Source organism: Pteronotus mesoamericanus, unplaced genomic scaffold, assembly GCF_021234165.1.
Source record: "Pteronotus mesoamericanus isolate MK-2021 breed Mesoamerican mustached bat unplaced genomic scaffold, CSHL_Meso_final contig_303, whole genome shotgun sequence".
Lineage (NCBI taxonomy): Eukaryota > Metazoa > Chordata > Mammalia > Chiroptera > Mormoopidae > Pteronotus > Pteronotus mesoamericanus.
The window spans coordinates 24830-46420 of NW_026555130.1; the positions used below are offsets into that span (position 1 = coordinate 24830).

The following is a 21591-nucleotide window of genomic DNA, read 5'->3' on the forward strand; positions in this document are numbered from 1 at the left end:
TCATGAGCTTTCAAATTTTTTATGGCTTCCTAAGACAGGGCGGGGCAAAAGTAACTTTTCAATTGTTCGTATGGAAAATAATGCAATAATTAATAAATAACAATATAAAAATAAACTGTGTCATGTACTGAGAACTGTAAACCTATTTTTGTCCCACCCTGTCTTTGTGTAGGCCAACCATAATTTTCTTTCCCCGTTCCTCAAAATGACAGACAAGTTGCTCCAAGTTTTTGCTACTGCAAACAACAGTGGAAAGATTAAGCCTGTGCATTTGTTATCTTACACATGAGCAAAAATATGTATAGGACATTCTCAAAATGGGCATTGCTGAGTTAAAGGGGCTGTGCATTTTTGAGAGCTAAAGACAAATGTTCCTTCTTAGTGGCTATACCAATTTATAGTCCCATCAGCAGTACATATGCTTCTATATTATCACAACGTTGCCCTTCACAGGATATTGAGAAACTTTTGGTTACTTGTCAATCTGATAAGTGAAATATGTATTTTATTTGCATTTCCTTCTATTAGGGAAGCTGAGTGTCTATTCACTTTGATTTCCTTTCCTGTGCACTACCTGTTCACATCATTTGCTCATTCTCCTATTGGTTTATTGATTTTCTTAATGTTTTTTAAAATGTATTTTATTGATTTTGCTATTACAGTTGTCCCAATTTTTCCCCCTTTGCCACCTTCCACCTGTTACCCCCATTCCCTCCAGTAATCCCTCCCTTAGTTCATGTCCATGGGTCATGGGTATAAGTTTTTTGGCTCTCTATTTCCTATACTGTTCTTAACATCCCCCTATTTGTACTTAATCCCTGCACCTTTTCCCTCATTTTCCCCCTTCCCCTCACCACTGATAACCTTCCAAATGATCTCCATATCTATGATTCTGTTCCAGTTCCGCTTAGTTTTTTAGATTCAGTTGTTGATGGTTGTGCATTTGTTGCCATTTTAATGTTCATGGTTTTTCTCTTTTTCTTATATAATTCTCTTTAACATTTCATATAATAAAGGCTTGGTGATGATGAACTCCTTTAGCTTTACCTTGTCAGGGAAGCACTTTATCTGCCCTTCCATTCTACATAATAGCTTTGATGGATAGAGTAATCTTGGTTATAGGCCCTTATTTTCATCACTTTGAATACTTCCTGCCATTCCCTTCTTGCCTGCAAAGTTTCTTTTGAGAAATCAGCTGACAGTCTTATGGGAGCTCCTTTGTGAGTTAAGTGGCTGCGTTTCTCTTGCTGCTTTTAAGATTCTCTCTTTATGTTTAACCTTTGGCATTTTAATTATGATGTGTCTTGGTGCTGCCCTCTTTGGGTCCAACTTGTTTGGGACTCTCTGTGCTTCCTGGACGTATATGTCTCTTTCCCTCGCCAAATTACAGAAGTTTTGTTTTTCCATTATTTTTTCAAATAAGTTTTCAATTTCTTGCTCTTCCTCTTCCCTTCCAGCACCCCTATGATTTGGATGCTGGTACGTTTGGAGATGTCCCAGAGGCTCCTTATTCCATTCTCATTTTTTTTTAATTCTTTTTTCTTCTTGCTGTTCTGATTAAGTACTTTTTTCTTCCTTATGTTACAAATCATGGATTTGAATCTCGGTTTCATCCCCTCCACTGTTAGTTCCCTCTGGATTTTTATTTCACTTAATGCAACCTTCATTTCTGCCTGGGTCTTTTTTATGCTGTTGTAGTACCCAATGATTTCTTTGAATATCCTGATGACCAGTGTTTTGAACTCTGCATGTGATAGGATGTTTATCTCCAATTCATCTAGTTCTTTTCCTGGAGTTTTGTTCTGTTCTTTCATTTGGGCTATTTGGTTTCCTCAATTTGGCAGCCTCCCTGTGTCTGACTCCATTTCAGTAGCATGGCCTATTATAGAAAAGGCACCCACCTGGATGACTGTGGTTTTTTGTTTTTTTTTTTAATTTATTTATCTTTCGACAGAGGGGAAGGGAGAGAGAAAGAGAGAGAAACATCAATGTGTGGTTGCCTCTCACACACCCCTTACTGGGGACCCAGCCTGCAGACCAGGCATGTGTCCTGACTGGGAATCAAACCGGCAACCCTTTGGTTCACAGGCCAGCACTCAATCCACTGAGCTACACCAGCCACAGTGAATGTGGCTTCTTTAAATCCTTGGTTGTTGGACCTCCATACAGCTCGATTTTCTGATAAATCTGGGTGATTTCATTCTGTAGTTTAGTTTTAATTTTTGCTGTAGTTGTGCACGGAGGTGAAGCATGTTTACCTATACCTCCATCTTGGCTGAAAGTTTCTTAATCTGTTTTTTTTTAAGATTTTATTTAATTTTTAGAGCGAGGGGACGGGAAGGAGAAAGGCAGAGAAACAAAAATGTGTGAGAAAAACATCAGTCAGTTGCCTCTTGCACACCCCCAACTGGACATCTAGCCTCCAACCCAGGTATGTGCCCTAACTGGGAATTGAACTGGCAACCATTCACTTTGCAGGAGGACACTCAACCTACTCAACCCGCTGAGCCATACTAGTCAGTGCTTCTTTCTTTTTTTTTTTTTTTCTTTTTTTTTTTTTTTTTGGACCATGCAAGTTCCTTGGAAGGAACAAAATGAGAGGAAGATTTCTTTGGTTTGAATTCCCATCAAGGAGAGAGAAAGAGGTATAGTGGAAGACACTGAAAATATTGTAGGAAAACACACTGCTGTTTTTGAGTCTTCCCAATGAATAAAATGTCTAATGTAATCAAATGCTTTCTTGGGCATTAGGAGAGTACATTTTGAAAAATGGAGATGAAATACCATACTCTCAATGATTTCATGTCCCAGCTGAAGCAACTCTGCCTAGATGGTTCAGCTGGTATACATAGGGAAGAAACTGATTGATGTTGGAAACTGATCAATGTTTCTCTCCCTTCCTCTCTCTCTAAAATCAATAAATATATACTCAGGTGAGGGTTAAAAAAAATAAAGCTGAAGGAAATCAAAGCTCTATTAAAACCTAAAATATTGTGAATTTCAAATTATTTTTTTCAATTGTGGTAAAATATAGGTAAGAAAATTTACCTTAACCATTTTTTTAAAAGATTTTACTTCTTTTATTTTTAGAGAGGGGAAGAGAGGGAGAAAAAGAGGGAGAGAAATATCAATGTGTGGTTGCCTCCCATGAGCCCCCTACCTGGCCCACAACCCAGGTCTGTGTCCTGACCGGGAATCGAACCTGTGACTCTTAGGTATGCAGGCCGGTGCTCAATCCACTAAGCCACACTAGCCAGGGCATTCTTAATCATTTTTAAGTGTTAAGTACATTCACATTATTGTGCAGCTGTCATCACCACCCACACCCAGAACTGTCTGCATTCTGCAAATATAACATCGCCATTAAACAAGTCCTATTTCCCCTCCTTCCAGCCCCCGACAAACCATTCTACTTTCTGTCTCCACAAATTTGACTCCTCTAGTTACTTTTTTTTTTTTTAAGAGGGATCATACAGTATTTGTTCTTTCATGACTGGCTTGTTTTAGTTAGCATAATGTCCTCAAAATTCATCTGCATTGTAGCACGTGGAAGAACTGCCTTCCTTTTTAAGGCTGAATTATATTCCATTCTATGGATATACCACATTTGGTCCATTCATCAATGGACACCTGGGTTGCTTCCACTTTTTAGCTATTAGTGAGTGGTAACTAATCAACATGGGGGTATATAACTATCTTCGTCTGTTCCTCCTTTCAATTCTTTTCAAATTATCTTACTTCAGGAATGTTGTAGTTATTCCATTGTTAAGACCATGTAAGAAACAGTTTAGCTTTTAAAAACAGATTAAGAGCCTTGGCTGGTGTGTCTCAGTGGAGTGAGCTCCAGCCTATGAACTGAAACGTTGCCAGTTCAATTCCCAGTCAGGGCACATTTAAAACAAATAATTAAAATCTTTTAAAACAAAATAACCCTCTAGGAGAATTTAAGACATCTGTGATCCTCCATCATAATTTCATCTTATTTTTGTGCCACTTTTATAATCTCTTAGAAGAGCAACAACTTCATTCTCCTCTTGTCAAATCATCTATAGCATAATCCATGGATCTCTTCCACTACTTCTTTTACTATCCCTTGTGCTTTCCACCCCAACGCCTCCACGCTTGGCTGCAAACAAGCATACATATCTTCCTGATACACACCATTCATCTCTCGTATCTCATATTGTTTTGAACAGACATGCATTTCCATTCCAATAATGAACGTATTCCAGAAAAAATTTTTTAAAGATTTTACTTACTCATTTCTAGAAAGAAGGGAAGGGAGGGAGAAAGAGGGAGAGAAACATCCCATCTCGCATGCCCCCTACTGGTGACCTGGCCTGCAACCCAGGCATGTGCCATGAATGAGAAAAGAAACAATGACCGTTCAGTTCGCAGGCCAGCACTCAACCCACTGAGCCAGACCAGCGAGGGCCTACTCCAGCCAATGTCAATGATGCATATTCACGGTACTGCATATATCTTCCTGGAATGGAAACTTGAGACTATGATACTGTGCCATGTTTTTGCCACAGTATCTCTTTCTAGAATCTTTTTGCTATTTCCTCCAGTACTTTATCACATTTCTCCTCAATAACATCCAATTTTAACAATTTCATTAACAAGTTTTCCCTCTATTACAGTTTAAAATCGCCCCGGATGGGTGGCTCAGTTGGTCAGAGCATCGTCCCTTACACCAAAAAGGTGTGGTTTCAATTTCTGGTCAGGGTACTTACCTAGGTTGCAGGCATGATCCTTGGTTGGGGTGTGTGTAAGAGGCAATGATCGCTGTTTCTCTCTCACACTGATGTTTTTCTCTCTCTCTCTTCCCTCTCTAAAATCAATAAAAACAGCCCTGACTGCTGTGGCTCAGTGGACAGGACACTGTCCTACAAAGCAAACGGTCACCAGTTTGATTCCTGGTCAGGGTACATGCCTGGGTCGTGGGCCAAGTCCCTGGTTGGGTGTGTGCAAGAGGCAACCAATTGATGTTTCTCTCTCACAATGATGTTTCTCTCCCTTCCTTCCTTCCTCCCTCCCTTCCCCGATCTCTAAAAACAAATAAATCCTGGCTGGTGAGGTTCAATGGATTGAACGTCAGCCTGCGAACCAAAGTGTTGCCAGTTCAGTTCCCAGTCAGGGCACATGCCTGGGTTGTGGGCCAGGTCCTCAGCAGGGGGCATGTGAGAGGCAACCACACACTGATGTTTCTCTCCCTCTCTGACTCCCTCCCTTCCCCCTCTGTCTAAAAATAAATAAATAAAATCTTTAAAACACAAATTTAACAAATTTAAAAAAAAAAACAAATTTAAAAATAAAATCTTTTTAAAAAATAAAATCATTAAAATCCTATCCTTGGGTGAAAATTTTAAGAAGGTTTAGCATCCATTTTTCTCAAACCTAATGATTTTCTTGATTCCTATTAGAAACTATTTTCCCAATTCCTAAGAGAGGCAGACTATTTTAGAATGGAGCTGATCATTATCTGGGAAGACAAGAAAGGAGAAGATGGGCCGGGGTTTAAGTTATAGGACAAAAAGATAGGAGAAGCTGCATCTCAGTGGTCAACTCATGACCACCGGAAATTCAGACAGAGGGAGATCAAGGTTGATACCTGGCATCAGCGGATTCACGGAAACACGGGTGGCTGTCCCAAAAAGTAGGATGTTCCTGAGAAACTCAAAAGCTGCCTCTAGGAAGCCTGGTCAGAGAAATGTAGTACAGATTACGAGACTGGTGATCAGGACAACTAACCAGAACAGAGTGGGATGTCAATGTCAGCAGGAAGCTGGAGAACTCGGCTGATTACCTGTGTAGGGCCTAAGCGAAGTGTTTTATCCCCCAGGTCCAGGGGCTCTTAAGATATTTTCTAATTGAAGATTTTCACTAATTTCTAACTGAAATTTAGTATTTCCCTAAATTATCAACACAGGCCAAGAAATCAGATTAGCAGCACTGTGATCACAAATACCTTATAACTATCACAGATCTCAAAATATACTTTACACTCATCACTACTTCAGTTACAATATTTACTGGACCTGTCACAAGATTGTCATTTAATATATTTATAAAGACACGTTATTCTATTACAATTTTTAAAGATTTTTATTTTTAGAGAGAGGAAAGGAGGGAGAAAGAGCGGGAAAGAAACATTAATTGGTTGTCTCTTGCACACCCCCAACTGGGGACCTGGCCTGCAACCCAGGCATGTGCCTGACCAGGAATCAAAGAGGCAACCTTTCAGGTCGCAGGCTGGTACTCAATCCACTGAGCCACACCAGCCAGGGCTCTATTATAATTTTTAAAGTATTTTGATAACTTTATTTCACACAACTGATTTCACTTGAAATCTTATGTATCCTCTGTATTTAAAAACATTAAGGCCCTGGCCGGTGTGGCTCAGCATTGTCCCATAAACTGAAGGGCTGCCAGTTTAATCCCTGGTTAGGGCACCTGCATGGTTTGCAGATTTGGTCCCCAGTCAGGGCGCATGGGGGAAGCAGCTGATTGATGTTTCTCTCTCCCTTCCTTTCCCTCTGAAAACAATGACTGAATGAATAAATAAGCAAACAAAAACAAAACATTAAGGAGTGTACATACTTCATGAGCCTGCTAACAGGGTCTTTATCTTAAAGAACCCAATGAAGCCCTGGCCAGGTAGCTCTGTTGGTTCGAGCATCATACTGACACACTAAGGTTGTGGATTCAATCCCTGGTCAGAGTACATATAAGAAATTGATGTTTCTCTCTCTCCAAGTCAATAAATTAAAAAGTGTTTTAAAATATAAAAAGAAAAATCAATTAAGAAAATTTGGAGGACGTAAGAATTTAGTAGTGAGTCTCCAGCATCAAAGGAAATTATATAGCACTTTACAAAATACTGTTTTCCTTAATTGCATAACATTCACTCAAAATTTTAATAATTGTTTTAATTCTTTCAAAAATGACTTAATTTTTAAGAATGGAAGACTCTTAATCTGGGAAAGGCATGGTTTTTACCTATTTTCTGTTTTTTAGCCCAGCATCTTACCCCTTTAGGACATGAGCTTTCTCTGCCTGGTGGGCTATCACTCACCCATTACAGGAGTAGACACATGACCTAGGAGAGCCAATCTGATGACCCCTCACCTCTATTTCCTTGAATCCAGCACTGGTCTATGTATAAAATCCTAACCCAAGCAGAGCCAATCTTTTAGGAAATGACATTAGCACTTGAAGAGGAGGTCCACCTCTTTCCCAAGACCGTAAAACAAAAGAACCACTTAAACCTGGAATAACTTAGGGGCACCTCTGGCACTATGTAGAAAAATCTTCTCTGAAAATAATGGCAAACAAGCAAGCAGAGCTGATCCAGCCCTGCCTAAAGTCCTTCATTATCTCAGTTAAATGAAACACTGAATTACTTCTTTCTCTTATACCAATCTGAGCTGTTTCTTTCTCCTGCAACTGAAAGGATCCTGAAGTACACATAAGAATTTAGGTCATATTTGCTCCTATTTAATCTAATATGGACAATACACGCAGCCAATCTGTTGGATGGAAATTCTGCCTCTCCTACATGCTAGCTATGAGACACTGGTTAATTTCACCTGTGTCTGTTTCCTTGTCTGTAAAATGCTGATATATTAGGACCTACTTCATAGGGCTGTTGAATTAAATGGTATTATATGCACAAGTGCTCAATGTATTGTAAACAATCCACAAATGTAGCCATTAAGAAAGACTGTATATTACATAAGAGGAAAATGTTCCATAAATCCAAAAAAATGTATTACAAGTTCAGAAGAACAGAAGCTGATATGGGGAAGTTAATCACAGTAAGGCTACTGCTCACAGTAGGTATAGATTCCAACATCAATGACATTTCCCTCCTTCTGCAGCCAAGAAATCCAAACAGATGTCTGATGCACAGTAGAAAAGGTAAAAAAAAAAAAAAAAAGAAAGAAAAAAACAAATACCCTGGCAGTTTGTGAATATTAGAAAAAAGATTGTTTTCAATATAGGTTCTATTATCTTTCTAAATGTATTTTCTTAAATCTTTCCCTGATATTTGTTCAAAATTATACCAAAATAATTGGTATGAGGTCTGATGCATCATTCACACACTGACACCTATCAGGCAGAAAGCTCAACCTCCACGAAGAATACATCTGAGACTTAGAAGCTCTAGTAATCCTGGCTCAGGCACTGTGAGTGCTTAGATTCCTTGACTTTTCTGTCATGAGAAAGTAAGGAAGGAGAAGGTATGCTCTTCCACGAGCTTAGTGTAATTGGGAGAGATGACTAACAGTGTAAACCTAAAACTGACCCAAAATTCGGAACACAAGGATCAAATTCAGTGATGGAAGAAAACCATGTGAGTCAAGAGGGAAGGCATAGGAAATAGTCAGTACCATAATAACTACGTATAGGGCCAGGTGAGTACCTGAAATAGCAGGAAAACACTCTGTAAAGTACATGATTGTCTAACCACTATGCCATACATCTGGAACTAATAAAGAATGATACTGAAAGTAAACTGTAATAGGAAAAAAAACCCAAAAACCAGAAAACGAGTGAGGAAAGGCTCCATGTAGAATCCATGCCCTGGTTAAGCTGTTAGGAATGGGCAGCAGACAGTGAACAAACTTTCCAGGTAGGGAAATGGAAGAGAGTTTCGCTGATTGAAAGTTCATGTTGGGAGACTAAATGCGGGAATACCTTTAAACATTTAAGGGCAAAATGTCATTTGCTTTTAAACTACCACCCAAAATGTAACAGTTTCCAAGTATTTAGCCCAATTTTATTTTATATTATTTATTTTTATTTTACTGATTTTTGAAAGAGAGAGGAAGGGGGACGGGAGGGAGAGGGAGAAAGAGAGACAGACAGACAGACATCTATTTGTTGTTGCACTTATTTATTCATTCATTGGTTGATTCCTGTATGTGCCCTGACAAGGGACTGAATACACAACCATGGCATATCAGGACGACGCTACAACCAACTTAGCGACCCAGCCAGTGCCTTCTTTAGCCCAATTTTAAACAAACCCATCTACTATCCTTTGTTAAAATTTTTAATTGTGGTAAAATACACATAAAATTCATCATCTTACCATTTTTAAACACACAGTTGAGTGGTATTAGATGCAGTCACTGTTGTGACACCAATCACTAAAACCTTCTCATCTCACAAAACTGAAAGTCTATACTCGTCAAAGAACTTCCTATACCCCTTTCTCTCCAGCCCCCAGCTTCTGTTTCTATGAACTTGGCTACTCTAGATATCTCATTAAGTGGAATCACAGTATTTGTCTTTCAGTGACTGGCTTGTGTCACTGAACATAATGACCTGCTGTCCTTTCATGCCCTTCGTACCTGATGTCAGAGCCTGTGCCTAAGCTGTGCTACATCCTCACTACAGTCCTTTGTCCTCAAATGTTGAATTGTATCACGTCACTTTAGCTCCTCCAAAAAGCTTTAGGCATTTCCAAAGAGGCTGTAGGCATGTCTTCTCTCTCAAACACCAGTGACTTAAAGCTACACCAAAACCACAGTTGTTATGGCAAAACTATGTGAAAGAGAACTACTTAAATTAATTATGAACCAGTAAGTTTGTGCCTTTTCCCTACATACTTTCATATACCACCAAATCTTCCCAAATCACTCCTTTACAAATTCATTCCAGTGACTTCAAATAATTGGCAAACTGTGATGCTTCCCCTTCCTGGTAGTCCCTACATACTTTCTGAGTAATATTCATTTCACAGTTATTTTCAGTGGATTCTCCTGCACACTTCCTAGTAAAATGCTAAGGTAAGGAAACTAGCAAAAGTTTCTTTTAAAAAAAAATTTGAAGTGCTAAATATACAATAAATATTCCATTAAAATACATGATAAATTGCCCTGGCCGGTGTGGCTCACTTGGTGGGAGCATCGTCCCATACACTGAAGGTTATGGGTTCAATTCTTAGGGCACAAACCTAGGTTGCAGGTTCAATTCCCAGTCAGGAAGCCTATGAGAGGCAACCAATCCATGTTTCTCTCTCACATCGATGTTTTTTTCTCTCCCCTTTCCACTCTAAAAGCAATGGGGAAAAAAGTCCTTGGGTGAGACTAAATATATATATGATAAAATGACTTTAATAAACCAAAAATAAAAAATAAATCAAACCACCAGAAAATAGTGACAACTACAAGTTTTATTGTTGAATATTTACATTTTACAAAAATAAGATTCTATTAAAATTAAATTGGATTCAACTGAGTATGCACAGTAAAATTAAAATTCAAATTCAAAGCTTAACCACTCTAAGAACAGAGACAGAATATATAGAGTAATATATCTTCCAAACAAGTAGAAGGGGAAAAGTGAAAAGATAAAAGAAGACCTTGAATCAAAAACAAAAAACAAACAAAAAAAATACGGGGAAAGGGGCAAAAAAGCAGATCTAAAGACAGCAAAGAAAGTACAAAGTATAAGACGGTAGAAAAAGTCCAAATCCCTTCAGTACGAAGAGACTACTAAAAGTGAGATGCTGTTTTAGGCACTAAGGATACAGCAATAAACAAAACACATAAAAATACCTGCTGTGATGAAACTTCCATCCTAGTGGCGGAAGCATAATAAACCAGATAAATGACTAAATCACAAGGAATGTCATAAGTTGACAAGCGCAAGGACAATGAGTGCAGTGGAGATGTAAGCAAAAGATCCATCTGGGACAGCCTTACAGAGAAAGTAACATTCAAAACAGGTGAGGGAGGTAAGGGACTGAATCACATGCATACAGGCCAGGGAAGAGCATTCCAGGCAAAGGAATGGCAAGCACAAATATCCGGAGACTGGCGGGCACTTGAGGAGCCCACACAGAAGGACGAAGGGGAGAGTATGCAAGAGGGGAAATCAGAGGTAAAGCAGATCTGCATCATAAAGGGCTTTGGGGGCCACTCTAAAGACCTGGCTTAGGGATCTGAGTGAAAGGAACAGACTTTGGTAGATTTTTTTTGAAGGAAGTGGATTATTTATTTATTTATTTATTTAGAGGATCACTCTACATGTTGTGATGCAAACAGAGTGGAAAAAGAAAAGGCAGACTAGTTAGATGGTAACTTGGACAAGCGAAGGCGGTGAGAAGGGTATGGGAGCCTGGACAGGTTTTGAAGGCAGAGTCCAAAGGATGTGCCGATAGATTACGTGCACGGTGCAAAAGAGCTGAGTCAAGGATGACTCCAAAGGTTCTGGCCGGAACAAGTATCTCCGCAGTGACAATAAATGTAAGTACAATAAACGTGCCAGTCAAAAGGCAGAGATTGTCAACTAGGATTTAAAAAAGAAAAAAGCGATATGCTGTTTATAAAAGCACAAAGAAAGGTTAAAACTAAAAAGCTGAAAAAAGTAGAAACAAACATCAAATGACAGCTGCCATAGCAGTATTAATGTTAGAAGAAAAGTCTGCTCTTAGTCTTTATCGACTCGTTCTCTAACAGTTTGGCATTTGTAAACCCTGTCTTCGCGATGGGGCTAAGGTTTCCTTGTGGACAGGGATGTCACACCCTCACCCGGGTCCACCCACAACTTAAGTCCCCAGTCGGCAGTAGGCATTATGTAAAATTCTTAAACGTTATCCACTCACTTAACATTATTTCTCCTCCACCACAAATGTTAAATGACTTGGTAGGACAAGGCTCTTTCTCTAACGTCACACCAAGTCACTGGTCGCCCATACCAATTTCACCTCTTCCAAAGTATCAAGCCAGTAAGACTTCTCTGCGAAGTGCGGGCAGCGCGGTCCATCCCGCTGGGTCGCGCCCGAGACCTGGCACGACCGTCCACGCGCGCGCCAGGCCGCCCGCGCACACACGCCCTGGTCCGTACACACGCCCGCACGCGCGCGAACACACAGACACACACGTACGAGCACGCACTCCCAGAGCCTGCGCATCTGGCCAAAGTCGCAGGGAGCAGGCAACGCCCGGCTCTAGCAACCTGGGAAGTTTCCAGAAAACATCTAGGAAAGGAAAGACGGACAAGCACTGCAAGGTGACTGTCGGCCGCGGCCACTAAGAACGCTCGCCCCCTCGTCTCCCAAATCCCTGCGACGCTCACCTCTCCGAGGCCAGCTGGGTGGTTCGAGAGTCGGCCCCCTCGCATGCGCCTCGCCAAAGCTCAGCTTCCGTGTCTTTACCGGAAGCGCCTTATTAGGAGGCAGGAAGTCCCGCCTCCGCGGTGAGTGACTGCCATTAGAGCTCCCACTGGACTGCAGTCCGAAGTTCGGAAAGCCTGCACAGACTCAGCTGCTCAGCTCCCCTTGCGCCTCGGGAGCAATTCCGGGAGCGAAGAGCCCCGAGGCCGGAACAGCCCCGGGGATCTGGCACGTTCCCGTTAACTGGTTCGAGTTGCAAGTCCTGTGTGAAGTTCAGCTCCGTGTTTACTGAGTCCACCGCCTAAAAAAGCATGTGGTGGTCACAAAGAATAGAGGGATGACTCCTCAAAAACGGGGGGTAAATTAACGGGTTAAAACATAAGGCAGAGTGAAAGTAAGTGCAATGATGGAAAAAGCAAATACCGTAGTCCTGTTAATTTCTCAGTGCCAGGTAGGTCTCGTGTGTAAATATCTCGATGACTTCTTGTCAGGATCAAATGAGATGACGCTTAAGTAAACGTTTAGCAGTGGGGTCGGGTACGAGATCAAAGCGCACAAACGCCTAGAGCGTTTTTATTGTTTGTGCAAAAGAAAGAGGCCGTTAACCCAACCAGGGGGACGCTAAGTAACACCAGGGAGAAGGCCTTGACGATGAATTTTGTTAAAGGTGAGCAGAATTTCAACACGCAGATACCCATTGTGAATATGTAAAAACTGCTTTTGTTTAGTGAGAGGGCATAGACTGAAACACCCTGTTTCCTAAACCTTCGGAAGCTCGGTTGTGTGAAATCCTATCGGTAAGATTGGAAACAGCCCGTTCCTGCCTGTAGGGACCGAACTACGTGGATCATTGCCCAGTCCCCGTATAAAGGCTCAAATAAGGGATTTTCAGATGTAACATCCCACATTTATTTTAACTTTATAATTGTCAAGGCTACAAGACCTTGGAAGCTGCTTCATAGCCCAGGCTAGCCGTTTTTTGTTTTGTTTTGTTTTTTCACTCCTCACTTCCCATGGTGTGGGGCTACCTTGTTACAGCAAGTCAGGAAGCCTAACTTCATTAGACTACAGGTTTGTCTCTGATGGGCTTTATCAGATAGGTTTTAATGGTGTTTATTTTGGCCAAGCCTCCTAGACACGTGAGGGTTAGACACCTTTAGTTCCATCTTAGCAGAAAACTGAAGCAAAATAAGGGTACATTATTTACCCATATTCATCTGTGTCCTGAAAAGAGCTGTGGGCTTTATAGCTTTCAAGTTTCAGCTGAGAATGACCACAGTTTTTTTAAAAATTATTGGCATCCACTAAATTCAGACCAGCTTCACAACAGTTATAGAAAACATGAATCTTCCTTTTAGTTGTTAAGTACTTTTTCCTCTCCACTAAACTGTGACATTTACACCATTTTGCCCAGCGTGAAAGAATGGCTCTCTCTCTCTGCCCTCAGGCCTTGTCATATTGATGCTGTGCATTGCTCTCAACCCTGTTATCTTCTAGAAGTGCTTTCTCTGCTCCACTCCATCTCTCATTCTTTGCCTCCTCTCACTTTAACCCTGTTCACCTTGGCATTCTGGCTTCTCTCTTCCTTCCAGCTCTTCCAGAATTACCTTCTCAAATGTCATCTGTGACTTCAAGTCACCAACGTGGTCTCCCAGTCCCCATAGCCCTTGATTTCTGTACAACATAAGTTGATAGAGTTAATTACCCCTCTTTGTTGGAAAAAACACATATGTAAAACCTTGTAGAAGAAAGGTCAAGCTTAAAATATCACACATTTGCAATGCAGTCCACTTGGAGTCTCATCATTCGTGCACTAAGTATAATACATTTGTAGTGAATGCCAGCTCTGCATCAAACACTCTTTTGGGGCAGTGGAGATCTAGAGGTGAAAAAGAGATACAATGTTTCAGTCCTAGAACAATTTGTATCCTAAACATGGGACAGATGATATAAAATAATTTCAGATTGTGCTAGGTGCAACAAAGGAAATCAGAAGGTACTAACTTAAAGTAGGGAGGCAGAGAAGTCAAGTAAGATAAGAAAGAACTACTCACTAGGTTTTGCAAGATAAATGTCAGTGTCCTTGACAAGAACAGTTTTGGTAGAATGGCAGATCCTGAAGCCAGCCTGCCTGTGTTGAGTTGAAGTGGCAGGAAGTTGAAGGAGCAGAGCTAAATGACTCTGCAAAGAAGACGTCTTCTAATTGCCATATGCAGTGAAATTTGTCTGTTTTGGACAGAGAGTTACAAATCACTTTGGAAATCTGAGGAAAGCTATCTGCATAATGCAAAATTTGCACATAATTGCAGGGAGTTAAATAATCCTTTGAAGCTCATCGATGGGCCCCGTGGAAGTCCACAGGTCACAGATTCAGAGCCCCTCTCTTTTCGATTAGCTGGCCTTTTCCTTCCTGGGTGCCTTTTTCCTGTGATTGCCCCTTACTGGCATCTGTCCTTGCCTACTGCTCTTCTCATACTATAAACTCTCTTGGTGACCACATCTACTTTCTTGACTTTTATTATTGGGACGGGGACACCTATTTTAGTAGAAAAGCCCTCTGGCTTTGTGGAGTAACTTAAAAGATCAAGATCAGTTAAGCCCACTCAATTTCAGATTTATTGGATTTCGTAGTGTCTAACTGGACACCATAGGAGTTGAGGCTATTGAATAATTGTTCACAAGGACATTCGAGAAAGGTTTATATAAGAAAAGCAATCAAAAGCTAATTCTCTCACTGTAATGTTTTACAATCTTCCAGCCCCATCACTAGGCTGAGTCAGCCTTTCACTGGAAGCTTCACAGTGGCAGATGTCTATCATGCAGTTGCCTCCCCTGTTCTTCTTGTGAACTTGTGGCACCTTCTTCTGTGCCGCTTTTCCTCTTGGTGTGCGACTTGTGAAGGTTAACTTGGCTAGGCCACGTTCTTGTTATTTTGTTGTTGTTCAGTGGTGCTTTTATGACTTTTTAACTTTTCAATATTTGAATAGATAATATATCCATTCTTATGCTTCAAAAGTCCAAAGTAATAAATGGGTAGCCCTGGCCAGGTTGCTCCGTTGGTTAGAGCATCATCCTGATACAATGTGGGGTCCATCCCTGGTCAGGGCACATACAAGAATCAACCAATGAATTCATGAATAAGTGGAAGTACAAACTGATGTTTCTCTCTCTGTGTCCCTTTCTCTCTCTCTCTCTCAAATCAATAATTTTTTAAAAAAATGTTTGTAAAGTAATAAATGAGTACACAGTGAAAGTTTCTCTTACTGCTCATATTTCCCAGAGGGAACACCAGAGTCAAGGACAGGATAAAGAACCAAGACAGAACAAGAATGTGGGGAGGGGCGCAGAGGGGGCGGAAACAGCAAGTACTATTTAGCCACGTGATCAAAGTCTGCTGCCAGATGAGTGGACTCCAGTAGTTTTCTCCACTCAAGAATCTCCCTTTGATGGTAGCAGGGTAATCAGAAGAAGGATGAGCAACATTCTGATTCTGCGTGGAAAAGCAGGGAACCTCGGCTGCACGTGACTGGAGAGAGTGAATTCACCCATAGGAAACAAATGCGATTAGGAAGAATTAGGAAGAATGGCCAATAAACAACAAAGGTGTCCCCTGTGGGAGTTTATGCCTCATTTTATTTTACAAACTTAAGCAACAGTATTACAAAAATAACCTAGATCAACAGTTGAGGTCCAGGATAATTGTTTTTCTTTTAAAGGAGATGGATGGTACGTTAGTCAAGTTGGAGAAACAGTTTTAAATCCCTATTAAAGAAATGATTTCCAGCTGCCTTAGAATGGAGTCGGCACCAATCAGAGAACAATAGGTCTGCTGGGAATAATAAAAATACCCTTTATTGAGTCAGTCATATGCCTTGAAATGGCCATTTTTACCTTAGTTAACTAAAGGCCATATTAACACTTTGTTTCGTAAGGTCTCCACTAACTGCTTAGCTAAAGGCCACCTCTTACTCATTTTCTTTCTGGGTAGAGGGAATGGTTTGTTTTTTCCAGTTCCATCATTACTATTACTATTTAGTTTAAAGACATTTTGATTTGAGAACAAAGTCTTCAGCAAGGAAATCCAACTTGTTTAGACTTTAGAGACAGAGCAAATGTAATGGGTGGCAGGGGAACAAAGTATGTCGGCACAAGTACAAAAGTGGGAGCGTGCGTGTCTTTAGGTACGAATGAAATAGGCAGGCTTAGGTGAAGTAAAGGTGAGAGACGGGAAGCAGATTATAGATAGCTTTGACCATGAAACTAAAGTGTTTATTCTATATGGAAATTACTTTTAAAAAGAGGCATAAAATGAAAGCAAATAATTAAGATTAATTTGGCAATTGTATGCAACAGGGGCTGAAAGAAGAGAAGGGATTTCAGGAAAACAAGTCAGAGAACATTAATTATCCATATAGACTATGATGGTGTTCTAAGCAAGGAGGAAATTATTGGTTTTGTCTTTTGTTTCTTGCAGCAGTCACTAGCTAAATGATACTCCTGTCTGAGCCATGATATAACACAGTGAACCCCAATAAATTTTTCCAACAACTTCCCCATTAAATTGATGATCATAGATGACTTTTGCTCAATTAATTGAGAATTTTTCTTAATATTAATAACATCCTTCATGGCGCTAAATCCTTTCCTTGCTTCCTCTAGACTATCAGCAATTATTCTCAATTTTTGTAAGCCTTAGAGTGTCTATAATTATATATATTTTCTATCTTTAGTGATAGGTCAGTTAGTGGATGCTATAGTTTAATTTTTGTTCATCTTCCATCCAGAGCTTTGTGGACCATAATTGGCCATGTTTAGGATTCAATAAATGTAACAAACTGAAAAAATTATTATGCTTTCATTTAATGTCAAACTGCAAATGTATTTTAATAAAAATTATTAGAAAATCTATTAGTTTGTCTCTTGGAATTGCTAGTTTGTTTTGTTTCAAAGGGCATATCATTATTTGTTTCGGTAACTTTCTATTTCATTTTCAGTTTTCTTCATTTTACATGTCCAATTCTTTATGGTTAATTGATTTAATCTGCCAGCTTTAATAAATTATTTCTTAGAATATCATTAAATCTAAATCTCTTTAAAATTTTTATTTTTCAAGTGTTTAACTATTCCCATTTTGCAATTACTATTAAGTGACTGTACAAGATTTACCAATTATTTTTGCAGATTACCATTAGTATTAGTACTACCTCTCCCATTGACATCCAAATAACTTCCATTTTTCATTATACCAATTCTCAGACCTTCAGATATATTTTCTCTATGTATAGTAACAAAAGTAATTAAAAGATAATAAATTGGTTATTCTCCTAAAGCATAGAGTGCTTTATAAAGAATGCACATGATACAGTAGTTAGTGCTGCAAATGTTTCCCAGGTCACTGTGAAAAGATGCCCATTAATCAATGGTCACAAAACATTCCATACAATTAACTTGAACTAATAGGTTATTAAAATTTATATTACTAATGTTTATTGCTTATTGCATTTACTTTTTTTTTTTTAACTACCAGTACAGAGTATAGTAAAACTATGCCACACTACTCCTAAGGTCCAATATATTCAATGACATAAAATGTGAGGTTGCATTATTACAAGATTAATGAAATAACCAGAGGAAGCCTGCAGGTAGCCAGCTGGAGGTGGTGGGGGTTGAGGGCCAGATGCCAACTGCATTATATCTGAATTCAAACTATTGTGGTGTCCAGTATTGCATCTTTTTCTGTATTTCAACAAGCAATAAAGCCTGTTCTATGTTAATGATAGTGAAAATGGACAAAGCTATAGGACTTGGGAGAATTGAAGAAATATAGGACACAAGGGTAAGAAATAAATCAAAGACTCACTCCTGATCACATAAGAGTGAATGGTGACTAAAAAAAAAAAAAAAAAAAAAAAAAAAAAAGGTTAGGCCCTGGCTGGTGTGGCTCAGTGGCTTGAGCACTGGCCTGCAAATCAAAAGGTTGTTGGTTCTATTCCCAGTCAGGGCACATGCCTATGGTGCAGGCCAGGTCCCCAGTTAGGGGCATGTGAGAGGCAACCTATCAATATATCTCTCACATGTTTCTCTTCCTCTCTTTCTCACTCCCATCCCCTCTCTCTAAAAGTAAATAAATAACATCTTTTAAAAAAAAGGGGAGGTTGGTGTAAAAGTGATTTCATTCCATTATTTAGGTTGGTAGAGGGATAGGAAGAAAGGTATAAGCTGGTTTTATTTTTAATTTTTTTAACTAAGGTTGGTGGGGTTTCTAAAATTATTGTTTGTTTAATCCTTACCCAAAGATTTGTTTATTTATTTTAGAGAAAGAGGAAGAGAGGGAGAGAGAAATATGGATGTGAAAGAGAGATCCATCGGTTGCCTCCTGTACACGTCCCGACCTAGGACTGAACCTGAACCCAGGTATGTGCCCTGACCGGGAACTGACCCTACAACGTTTTGGCGTAAGGGAAGGTGCTCCAACCACCTGAGCCAGCTGGCCAGTGTTAAACTAGTATTAATTGTGTTATTTTTTCAGGTGAAGAGGCAGTTAAATACAGGACCTGAATGAATTTGAGGTCAGGCTTTTGGTATAATGGTAATCACAAACAAAACTGAAAGAGTAAGCAGTCTAAAAGAATGCTCTCAGCCCTGGCTGGTGTGGCTCAGTGGACTGAACATCGGCCTGAGAACCAAAGGACCTCTGGTCCAATTCCTGGTCGGGGTCCATGCCTCAGTTGCAGGCCAGGTCCATGGTTATGGGTGTGCAAGAGGCAGTCTATCAATGTTTCGCTCTCATACATCGATATTTCTCTCCCTCTCTTTCTTCCTACCTTCCCCTCTCCATAAAAATAAATAAATAAAATTAAAAAAAAGGAAAGAATGCTTTCAGAAAGAGTAAAAATCACTAGAAAACGAGTTGCAGGTGTAAGAACCATATTACCATAAAAGCTAAGGAGGCCTGAGGGTTGAATATTCCTGCGAAGGAAACAGTTCCCAATTCGGTTCCCAGTCATGGCACAAGCCTGGGTTGCTGGTGTTTCTCTCATAATACATATTCATGTTTCTCTCCTTCTCCTTCTCCCTCCCTTCCCATCTCTCTAAAAATAAATAAATAAAACTTTAGAAAAAGCTAACATTTGAAGTTTATGATATCTTTTCACACTTTATATTTAATGGAACGCTTGAGAGGTGGGATATTAGTTTCAAGTAGATATATTCATTTATAAATATTTATTAAGTGTTACTGGGAATACAGGGTGGATAAGTGACAGTCTTTGTCCTTAAGAGTTTCCAATCGAATGGGAGAAGCAGACAAATAAGCAAGCAAGTAGGGGCCTAGATTCCGGCAGTACAGCACTGTTTAATAATTGGCTCTCTGAGGTTAGGTGATGGTGTTGATCGTTCTCCTATCTGTAGCAAAGGTTCAAGCACATAGCACTCAAGAAATGAATTACACAAACAGGATAGGCTGTCTCAGCAATACAGGCACTACTTCATGACAGAATGTAGGGTATGTGGGGAGAGCAGTGTGAGGAAATGTAATCAGCTAAGGCAGGCTGGAGATCTGATTTTGGAAAGCTGCCTACATTACATTACGCCAAGGAATTTACAGGTGACAGTACTGGGGATTCAACACAATAGATTTTAAAACATGAGAATGACAATCAGGTTTGTGCTTTGGACAGATAACTTTGGTGGGAGAGTGAAGCACAGATTAAAATGGGAAGAGATAAGAGGAAGGAAACTGTGTAGTATGTTATTATAATATATCAGTGCTTTCCAAACTTTTTTTTTCACACTATGATCATTAATTTTATTTGTTCAAGGATTCATATTGCAAGCATTAAACTAAGCATGGGCTTTGATTCTGTGAGCTCAAATTCACATATTTAGGGAGATAAAAGCAAACTGTGATCCATGTACATAGATGGAAACTAAAGGCTCATGGTTAATCACATTGCATTTTTAATTTCTACAGCCTAGGAGCCTGAAGTCACAGGTCTTTGAGGTCCTTCTGGATGTTCCACAGGGTATCTGCACTTTTCTTGAATTGAGCCACCTCATCATCCTTCAGTTTCAGGTTGATGACACTGGTTAATCCCCGAGCATTCAGGATACATGGAAGACTCAGGAAGACTTAATTCTCAATTCCATACATCCCCTTCACCATCGTTGACACTGGATGAATCCTAGATAAATTTTTCAATATTGATTCAATGAGATCAGCCACACTTAATCCAATAGCCCAGTTGGTATATCCTTTTAGCTTGATAATTTCATAGGCACTTTCAACTACCATCTTGGGCACTTCCTTCCAACTTTAACTATCATTGTCCGTTCCTATTGCTGGATTCAGTTCCTGAAGAGAAACACCTGCCACGTTCACTCCGCCCCACCCGGCCACACTTGAGTCGCCATGTTCTCCCAGAATCCATCCATGGCAGCTGCTGGGATGGATGCCAAGTTTTTCAGACATAAAGTAGCGAAATCTAGCAGAATCCAGATTACATCCACTTCCAATCACACAGTGTTTGGGTAATCCACTTAGTTTCCAGGTAACATATGTGAGAATATCCACTGGGTTAGAAACCACAATTATGATGCAGTTAGGGCTGTACTTGACGATCTGAGGAATAATGAATTTGAAGACATTGACACTCCTCTGCACCAGGTGAGGCAACCCTCTCCCTCCTGCTGGTGAACTCCTGTGGTCACCACCCCAACCTGAGAATTGGTGGTCACAGAGTAATCTTTATCTGCCACAATTTTCGGTGTCTGAAGAAATAAGCTCCCATGTTGCAGATCCATCATTTCTCCTTTGAGTTTATCTTCCAAAACATCTGCAAGAGCAAGCTCATCAGCCAGAGACTTTCCCAGAGTGCTGATGGCACATGCCATACCAGCTTGTCCAACACCCACGACAGTCATCTTACTGTTTGGGACCACTGCCTCTTCTTTTACAACTGGCGCAATCAGTTCTTCCGTAAAAGTTGCCACTGTGCACGGGAGAGAGAAAGCCCTCCAGATCTTAGTAAGAGTCCTGCCAAGGAGACAATGCAAACTTTTAAACACAGTTAAGCATTTAATAGAATGGGAAGCCGACTGGACAGGAGAGCCAAGTGCTTTGATCCAAATTCAAAGTCCTGGTTCTGTTCAGTAAATGCTTAAAAGAAAAAACTTAAAGCATTTGGTACTCAACAGGTACTTCATAAATGTACATTTCCTTCCTCTCAGTACACTGGTTAGAAAGAGCCAATGAATAAAATGCCTGAGGATATAAAGCAGGGCATGAAATAAGGTATTTCTCAAGAAGAGGAAGGGGAGGGCTCAAGAACAGGACAGCTTGTTTGGCTTAGGGATGGGCAAACTTTTGAAATAAATGCAGACTACCCTGACTGGTGGGGCATAGTTGGTTGGCCAATGTTACACAAACGGAAAGGTTGCCAGTTTGATTCCAGGTCAGGGCA

The 21591-nt window shown here is 40.1% G+C and overlaps 1 long non-coding RNA gene and 1 pseudogene across 1 annotated transcript in view; both read right to left on the reverse strand.

Annotated features, from left to right (window-relative positions):
• The window catches only part of LOC129072088 (uncharacterized), a 36469-nt gene extending 24344 nt beyond the window's left edge, over positions 1 to 12125 (reverse strand). The window contains exon 1 of the long non-coding RNA XR_008529338.1: positions 12094 to 12125. This is a non-coding gene — a long non-coding RNA (uncharacterized LOC129072088). The remainder of the gene's footprint in view (positions 1 to 12093) is intronic.
• Positions 12126 to 19909: 7784 nt separating this feature from the next.
• Positions 19910 to 21591, reverse strand: LOC129072089 (L-lactate dehydrogenase B chain-like; annotated as a pseudogene).